Below are 9,137 nucleotides of genomic sequence, written 5' to 3'. Positions count from 1 at the left end.
AAAAAAAAAATAATAATAATAATAATAATAAAAATTCCTGTATTATAAGGAGTGTTGATTAAATGACAGAGAGTGCATGCCATGCTCAGCATTTTAAAGAGACTCAGAACTTTTCCTGGCACTAAGGACATCTTTAGGGCAGTAATCTTGTATCTGATCTCTGTATTAATAAATGAATGAATGAATGAATGAGTGAATGGATGAATTGATCTAGTTAGTGTTCAAAATTTTTTTAAGTTCAATGCACAACAGATAAGCATGGCATGTCAGTTATGCATGGTACATTGTGTAGCCTTAAGGCAGACAGACGCTATCAGCCAAATGAAGCAAACTTTGAGTTAAGATAAGAAAAGTCACAAAATGTACAATCCATTGCTCAAACCATGCTTCAAAACCATTTGTTGAATGACAGCTGTTTCTGCAAACACCAGAGTCAAACTCCTCAGTGAAAGAGAGAATGCATGCTTTAAATATTGCTTTGTACACTGTCCTCTTTGATCCTCCAGTATAAGAATACAAAAAAAAAAAAAAATTCAGATGGATTACCATAAAAGTCTGGAAAAAGTGCACTCCACCTTATCCCCATAAACCCCATAAAATTACCTAGAATATCAGGTAAGAAACTCCAAGGTAATTGGAAACTGTTTAGAAAAAAACTGAAACATTCTAACCAAGAATTCTGATCATTAGAAATTCGTTTCTTAGCATTAGTTGAAGCTGTATCTCAGGATGAGGAAGATGAGACTGCTTCCAGAGTTTCCCACCGCCTGTATTTCTATTTTGTATATCATAATCTGAGTGTAGAATACTTTTAATCATATACTGAATAATAATATGTTTTGTGGCAGATATAATTTATTCTTTTCTGTAAGTGTTTTGAGGATGCTTTCAATATTCTGACCTATGATTTCATTCTATTCAGGGCCAGATGCTCTTCCTACAGACTGAATCTCTGACATTTACAGTGGAATGGAACAGTGTCATAGGATTCCCTTAACAAAAGTGTTGCTGCAACACGAGCTTTAACAGGACCTTCCACTGAACGAGGGACACCTATTTTAATGTTGTCTTGATTCTATTTGCTGATAGAAATGGAAGCAACAAAGATACAATAACTAGGTCTGTACACAAATGAAACCCAGCCATTTCTCTTCAATGGAGGCAGTCATAAAATGAAGGCAAAATGGAAGCATTTCACCTTTTTCTTTTGGTAAAATTCTCCCCATACTTATGAAGACTGTTGTCTTCATAATGTTTTTCAACATTCTGCCAAAACTTACAATGGAGTCCAGTCTCATCCCCTAATTAACCCCTCTTAAAGTCTTCCAGCATTCTTGAAGTCTCTGGAGCTGTGCTACTGCTTCCAAGTAGCTAATGTGCTGTTATTTTACAACACTCTGCCAGAGTTGCTTTTGCTCAAACAGAAATCCTACTAACTTTACCATTTGGCTGCCTGTGGTATGTAAAAAGAAAAAAAGAAAAAAAACAACCATAAACCAGATGGCGGAAATACAGAGTAATCTGTTTGGGAAGCCCAGGTTATAAATATGTGCATGTTGGGAAAGGGCAAAAAGTTGAGGTAAAGCAGCTGATGCAGTTTGCAGGCTGGGCTCCAATCACGGCCATTTTTAGACTAGTGCACTAAGAGATGTCTATATATTTATTTTCTATTGTATTTTTCCCTCTCTTGCTCAGGAAAAATCCACTGGGGTTAACTGTGGATACTTTCCCACACTGGAAACCAAACAGAATCCTGACTTGGAAAGTTTAGCCCATGTTTTATCTGCATGAAGACATATTCTTCTGCTGGGATGGGACCGGGGGTGGGGGGCAGTGAGGTGTTGGGACTGGGACACATCATACTGTGACGCAACCTGCTCCTTCCTTGACCATTCCCCAATATATATAAGGATCTCTCCTTGTCCCAACATCTTCATCCAAGTGAACTAAGGTTAAAGTGAAAATAAAAGTTAAGCTTGAAAGAACAGATGCTCTAAAGCACAGCTTGTGTGTGTGTTGGGGGTTGGGGAATGGGTAGGAGGGAGACGCAGTTCAGGAAGGAAGAATGAACCTTTACCTTTGTGCACGCTTCTGTGTGTGTGTGCAAGAGACCATTGCATTCATGTGAATAGCAAGATCTTTCGTGCTCCAGCTGTTGAATCACATCCTTCTCAGCTTCTACGGTCTTCAAGAGTCGCAACCTGGACAGCATTGATTAGCTTGGGCTATAAAAGGATTATCTTCAGTGATTATCCTGTTGTGCCTAAGTGGTGCGCTTTTCAGGCACAGTAGACAGACAGTTAAATGGATGTGGCCTGCCTCCTTGAGATTCGTGCTCTAGAACTAGCACCAACATTGCAGTCAGACATTCTAAAAACCTGCAAGCAACTGCACACCTTAGAGCCCTGCCCTTACCACTCTAAGGAAGAAACTTGAACACACTGTGCCATAACTCTAGCACTCTCAGGCATATAGCCCACTGGGGGAAATGTTGATGCCTCTGACCATTTCGGTTCTTCTTCTCCAACAGTTTCTGGGATCTCTCCCAGGTACTCTCAAAGACCTCTTCAGAACTCCCTTAGCTGCTTCCTGGGGCTTTCCTCTCTTCTCATTACTCCTGACCTCCACCACTGCCTGATGCTAGTGGCTGCAGCTACATTCCCGTTTTTCTCTCATGACCTCAGCCACACTGGTATAATCTCGCTGGGTCTGCTCCAGCAGCTGCTGCGTGAAGGTGAGGAGAGGATTCTCTTCCCACTGGCTTTATTCTTTATTGTTAAAGCACAAATGAGAGAGCTGTGTGCTTTCAGACTCTTCCAGCACTCCTTTAATTGTTTCCATCTTTCAGCTTTTTGTGCTTTCCTCCTCTTCTTGGGGTGAATCACAAATGTTGAAGAGCTGCACTGGGACAGCATTCAAGGGGCAAGCCCAGGGTTACAGCTGTGGCCAATATCAGCCCTCTTATTTGAGCTTCCCACTAGGGTCCAATGGCCTCCACCTTCCCACCAGACAGGGTGTCCAGAGAGTGCTTATATGGTTTGCAGGACTCTTCCCTGGGAGTAACCATAAGCTCGAAGAATCTTTTCAAAAAGTTATTTGTCCTCTTACGTGCTCAGTTTTCAATGATTTTATAGTTTAAGCTGAAGTTCTTGCATCTTTTCAATGTAAATACTCCTTACAGATGTTCCATGTTATTCTTGAGGGTTCACTGTGATTGAGAGACATTCAGCCCTGCATAAAGTTACATTACAAATTAATTATTTATGGTGGTAAATAATAAATATTTATTCACATTAACTTTAAAAAATGGAGTATTGTTGTAACTTTAAAGTGTTTACAAAGACCAACTGTCTAAAATATATATATAAAAAAATAAAGTCAACGAGCAGCTTTTTCAGTTCTTAGGAGACCCTCCAAAATCCTCTTAAGAGTTTAAACAGGTACTCAAGACCCACAGCCATTTGGTGCTGGGTTCTTCTGCCTCTTGAATTATCTCAGCAAGATGAGCTCTTGCTCACCTTGGCTGAACTGTGCTCACCCAAAATTAGTATGTTGAAGCTTTAACCCTCAATGTAACTGTATTGGAGGTAGGACCTTTAAGAGGTAATCAAGGTTAAATACACTCACGAGGGTGGGATCCTGAGCAAATAGAATTAGTCTCTTATAAGAAACACCAGAGGAGACTTCCTCTCCCCCTCTCCCCTCCCCTCTTCCCATCTCCCTCTCCTTTTCTGTCTCCCTCTGAGAGCCACAGAGGAAAGGCCATGTGAGGTCTCAGCAAGAAGGCCACAGTCTACAAGCCAGAAAGGAAACCCTTACCAGAGACCAGCCCGGCCAGACCTTGATCATGGACTCCTAGCCTCCAGAACTGTGAGAAAATTAATTTCTGTTGTTTAAGTCTATGGTATTTCGTTTTGGTAGCCCGAGGAGATGAATACAAACCCATCAATATGTATCTAGTATCTGCTTCAAGCAGACTAATCAAATCTACATTTCTTCCTTTGAAGGAAGAGAAGCAGAAAATCACATTCCAAGCTGTCTTCATGAAAAACAGAGAGAGTCGAACTAACAGCTCAAGAAAGGTAGCATGGGTGATTAGGGCCTTACATTTAATGTAAAGCCCTAATCAGAGGCAACGTGTAAAAGCAGAGAAAGCCAGATACCTTGGAGTAAGGAGAAAAAAAGGTAATTTATCAAGCCCCATAAATGTTCATTTTAGAGCCAAATGCAAGTCTTTTTTGTCTGAGAACTATTTCTTGTTTACAGAATGAAGTCTGCCCTATCTTGCAGTTCATTTATAGCTACAGATTTGGGAACTGTAGAAGAATTTTCAAGGCAGGCTTTTTCTATTTTTCTTGCAAATCTTTCCACCCTAGTTTAAAAGAAGACAGAAATCTTTCAGGTCTTTACCCATGTAAGAACAGAAGAATCTCTTTGATAAAGAATGGGGTAATTTTTTCTGTTATATCTCTTCTCCCAGGTCCTTTGCCATCATGTTTCATGCCTGGATTTTCAGTCTTTGTAGGACAGTCCCTTCTGTTTTACTTCTAAGGTCTTCCCTGTGTGGAAAGCCATATATGCTATTTTATTTGTGTAACTTTATCTTTCCATATGTAGATAAATTACAAATCTGTGTTTTCATCTCTATTCTTCTAAGTTTAAGCTTCATAAGTCCAAGAGTTTTCTAGATATTTCTAACAGACTATCACGTGTTAGCCATCTCACACACCCCATGTCCAAAATGGAAATCATGTTTTCCCCCAAATTGTTCCATCTCATGTATTCTAAGAATGTTTAATGACTCATCTATCCCTCAGTCTCTCAAGCTAGATAGAATTCTCCAGGACACCTTCAATATGTCTCTCTTCTTGGCTGTGTTCAGCCCTATGCCCTCCAGTCTACTCAGTTACCAAATACTTCACATATATACCTCACAACTTTGCAGTCCCTGCTCTCTCACCATCATTGCCACTGCCTTAGCCCAAGTTTTCTTAATGTATTGCCTGGATACCCCACAACCTTCTAGTTATCTCCCAGCCTCAATGCAACTATGACTAGTGCTTCCCTACTTAGACTTATATTTCACTTGAGTTCCCATTGGCTTTTATCCTAAGCTTTCTCCTGAAATTATTGTTATCACAGTCACCTGTTATCCCTTAAATATGAAATCTAATTAATTCTTCTCAGACCTCATTACCATGGCTCCCTTCAGCATTTGATGTTGTTGTCTGCTCTTTTCATCAAAGTGTCTGCTCTAAGATCTTGGACCTATTTTCCCCAGTTATTTTTCTACCTTATTATTTCTTCCCATCTCTTCTGTTGGTTCTTCTTCCTCTGCTCACCCTTTAAACTTTAGAGCTCTGGAGAGCTCTGTGGTCTTCTCTGTTTGTTTCACATGCTTCCGCAGGTGATCTTTTCTTCCACAGCTTCTGCCGCCCCTGGGAGTCCTCTTGATTCGGGTCTTTCCCTGAGTTGCACACGGTATTTTAAACTTCTAAATGAAAATCTACAGTTTGATGTTGTCTCACAGAAACTCAAATCACAATGCTACAAACTAAACCCCATATCTGTTTCCCTCAACCTTCTTTACCTTAACTATTTCTTACCAAAAATTCTTGCTGCCTACCCAGCTATACAAAGCAGACACTCACTCATTAAACTTTTTAATAGAGTACATTGCCTAAAAAAGAAAAGTTCAAATTCTTTCGTATGAGTGTATCTGGCACCTTCGAGGCCCAGTATCTCATTACCTCAGCTCAACTCTGATTTCAGCAGGAGGTATTACCTGGAATAGGCTACATCCCTTACCAGAATGCACCACTTGTCTTTCTACCCCAGTCTTCTATGAAGCCACATGCTTGGCCAAGGCCCAAGCACAGGCCAAAAAACCCAATACTGTAGGAGAAGGAAGCTTATACTCCCTGGGGAAATCCTCAACTGATGGGAGATATAGTTCAGTAGAGGAGTGACCGAGCATGGTGCTTCTTTATATATCGATATAACAGAATTTGTCTGTTTTACTGTTGTTGGACATTTGAGTTGATGAGTCCATTGACTTCTGTATCTTTACCTAATAGATGTGCTTCATTATTATTTCTAATAGTTTTCCTATACATTCTTTTGGGATTTCATATAAGGAACCCTATTGCCTACAAATATTGATAGTTTTCTTTCTTTGCAATCATTATAATTTTGTTTTTTCCTTGTCTTACTATCCTGTGTAAGATGGTAACTAAAAAGGTGATGATAGTATATATTCTTTCTGTGTTTCTGATTTTTTAAAAATTGCTTTTAATTTTTTACCACTAAAATGATGTTTTCTATGCTTTCTCTTCTACAGCTATCTTTCATTAGGAGAGAGAAATTCTTATCTATTTCTAATTTTTTGAGAGTTTTTTAAAATCGTGAATTAATGTTGTATTTTATAAAACACTATTCCTGCTTCATACTGAGTTGATTATATGGTTTTTCTCCTTTAATCTGTGAATGTACTAATTATACTATTGATCTTTTAAATTTCAAGCCCATCTTTTTTTAGCACAACTGAGCTAAACCAACTTGATGGTTTTTACACATTCCTAGATTGGGTTTGAAAATATTTAGAATTTTTGCATTTGTGGTCATGAGTGAAATTGGCCTATAATTCTGATATTTGAGGCTTGTTACAGTAATCTCATATAAGTTGTTGGGGAGCATTTCGTTGTTTTCTGAAGGACTTTATAAAAACAAATATTCGCTACTATCTGTTCCTAAAAATCCTTCTACATCCACTGTTTTATTCGTGGGATGATTTTTAGCTATTGAACCAGTTCCTTTAGCGTTTATAGGATAATTTAGGTTATTTTTTCTTGCTTTACTAATAGCTTTAATAATTGGCATTTTTCTTCCAATTTATTTAACTACATGTAAAATTTTACTGATGTATAGTTGTTTCTACCATTGCCTTTACTATATTTTGAAATCTCTATTATATCTTTTCTAGTCATTCCTGAGGTTTGTCTTTTTAAAAAATCTTTATTTAACTCTTCTATTATAAATTTGTTTTCTAATTTATTCGTTTCTGCCTTATAGTTTGTCCCTTTTATATTTCCTTTGGGTCAATTCTATTTGGTTTTCGCTTTTTAAGTTGAGTATTTAGCTCCCATATTCCCAAACCTTTCTTATTTTCCAATGCATTGATTTAAAGTTATACATTTTCCTCTAAGTATTGTTTTAGCTTCATTCTATTGGTTTTGATAAGTAGCACTTTCTTCTTATTTGATCATGAGTACTTTTGATTCCCTCTATAATTTGGCTTTTACTTATAAATTCGGTGAAAGGGTTTTTTCTTACTTTGCAAGTATATAGTTATTCCAAAGAGATATTTTCATTGGTAATGACTAAACTACACTATTTGCAGATACAGAATATGTTTTTTCTGATACCGGTCCTTGAAAAATTATTTAGACATGCTTTGAAGACAATAAAGTGGTTAATTTTTATAAATGTCACAGTATGCTTGAAATTTATATTATTCTCCACTAGCGGTAGTTGAGAGAAGGGGAATATTTTTATTTGTGTCTATTAGATTAAGACTATTAATTATACTTTTAAAATATTTTGTGAGTTTGTTTTTTGTCTTCTTTGATATATCTTATTTTACCAAGTAATTTAGTTATAATTTCTCTTTGTGTTGTTGATTTTTCTTTTATTTGTTTTGAAGTTGTGTTAAGCGCAAACAAGTTGAGAATTGTTAGCTTTCTGCTCACTTGGATATTATCAAGATGTAGTAATACGTTTTGGAATCAATATTGTTTAAAACGTTCATATTATCCAAAGCAATCCACAAATTCAATGCAACAACTATCAAAATACCAAAAACCTTCTTCACAGAAATAGAAAAAATAATCCTAAAATACATATGAAACTACAATAGAACCATAATAGCCAAAGCCATCCTGAGTAACAAGAACAAAACTGGAGGAATCACATTACCTGACTTCAAATTATATTACAGAGCAATAGTAACCAAAACAACATGATACTAGCATAAAACCAGACACATAGACCAATGAAAGAGTGGAGAAACAAATCCATATATCTACAATGAACTCATTTTCGAGAAAGGTGCTGAGATCATACATTGGGGAAAGGACAGTCTCTTTGATAAATGATGCTGGGAAAACTGGATATCCATAGGCAGAAGGAAAAAACCAGACATCTATTTCTCACCATATACAAAAATCAAATCAAAATGGATTAAAGACTTAAATCTAAGATCCCAAACCATGAAACTACTACAATAAAATATTGGGGAAGCTCTCCAGGACATTGGGCAGATTTCTTCTCACCCAGTTAAAATAGCTTGTATCCAAAAGTCAGGTAATAACAAATGCTGCCAGGGATATGGAATAAAGGGAACCCTTGTACACTGTTGGTGGGAGTGTAAATTAGTATAACCACTATGAAGAACAGTATGGAAGTTCCTCAAAAAACTAAAAATAGGACTATCATATGATCCAGCAACCTCACTGCTAGGTATATATCCAAAAGAAAGGAAATCAGTATATAAAAGAAGTATATGTACTCCCATGTTTATTGCAGCACTATTCACAATAGCCAAGATTGCAACTGAAGTGTCCAGCCGCTGATAAATGAATAAAGAAAACATGGTACATATGCACAACGGAGTACTAATCAGCCATAAAAAGATTGAGCTCCTGTCTTGCAACAACATGGATGAAACTGGAGGACATTATATTAAATGAAATAAGTCAGGCACAGAAAGATAAACTTTGCATGTTCTCACTCATTTGTGAGAGCTAAAAATAAAAACAATTGAACTCATGGAGATAGAGAATAGAATGACCGTCACCAGAAGCTGGGAAGGGTAGTGGGGTAGGGGTAGGGATGGAGTGGGCAAATGGGTACAAAAATATAGTTAGAATGAATGAGAGCTATTATTTCATAGCACAATAGAGTGATTATAGCCTACAATAATTTATTGTACATTTAAAAATAAAATTTTATAGTTGTAAAGTTTGTAACACAAAGAAGTGATAAATGCTTAAGGTGATGAATAGCCCGTCAGGAAAAAAAAAAAAAGTCTACCCTTTACCCTTTGTCTCAGTGGTTTCACCGATAGAGTTTACCCAAAG

This window comes from Colobus angolensis, unplaced genomic scaffold (assembly GCF_000951035.1).
Source record: "Colobus angolensis palliatus isolate OR3802 unplaced genomic scaffold, Cang.pa_1.0 Scaffold24, whole genome shotgun sequence".
NCBI classification, from domain to species: domain Eukaryota; kingdom Metazoa; phylum Chordata; class Mammalia; order Primates; family Cercopithecidae; genus Colobus; species Colobus angolensis.
Note: the sequence above shows the minus strand (reverse complement) of the source record.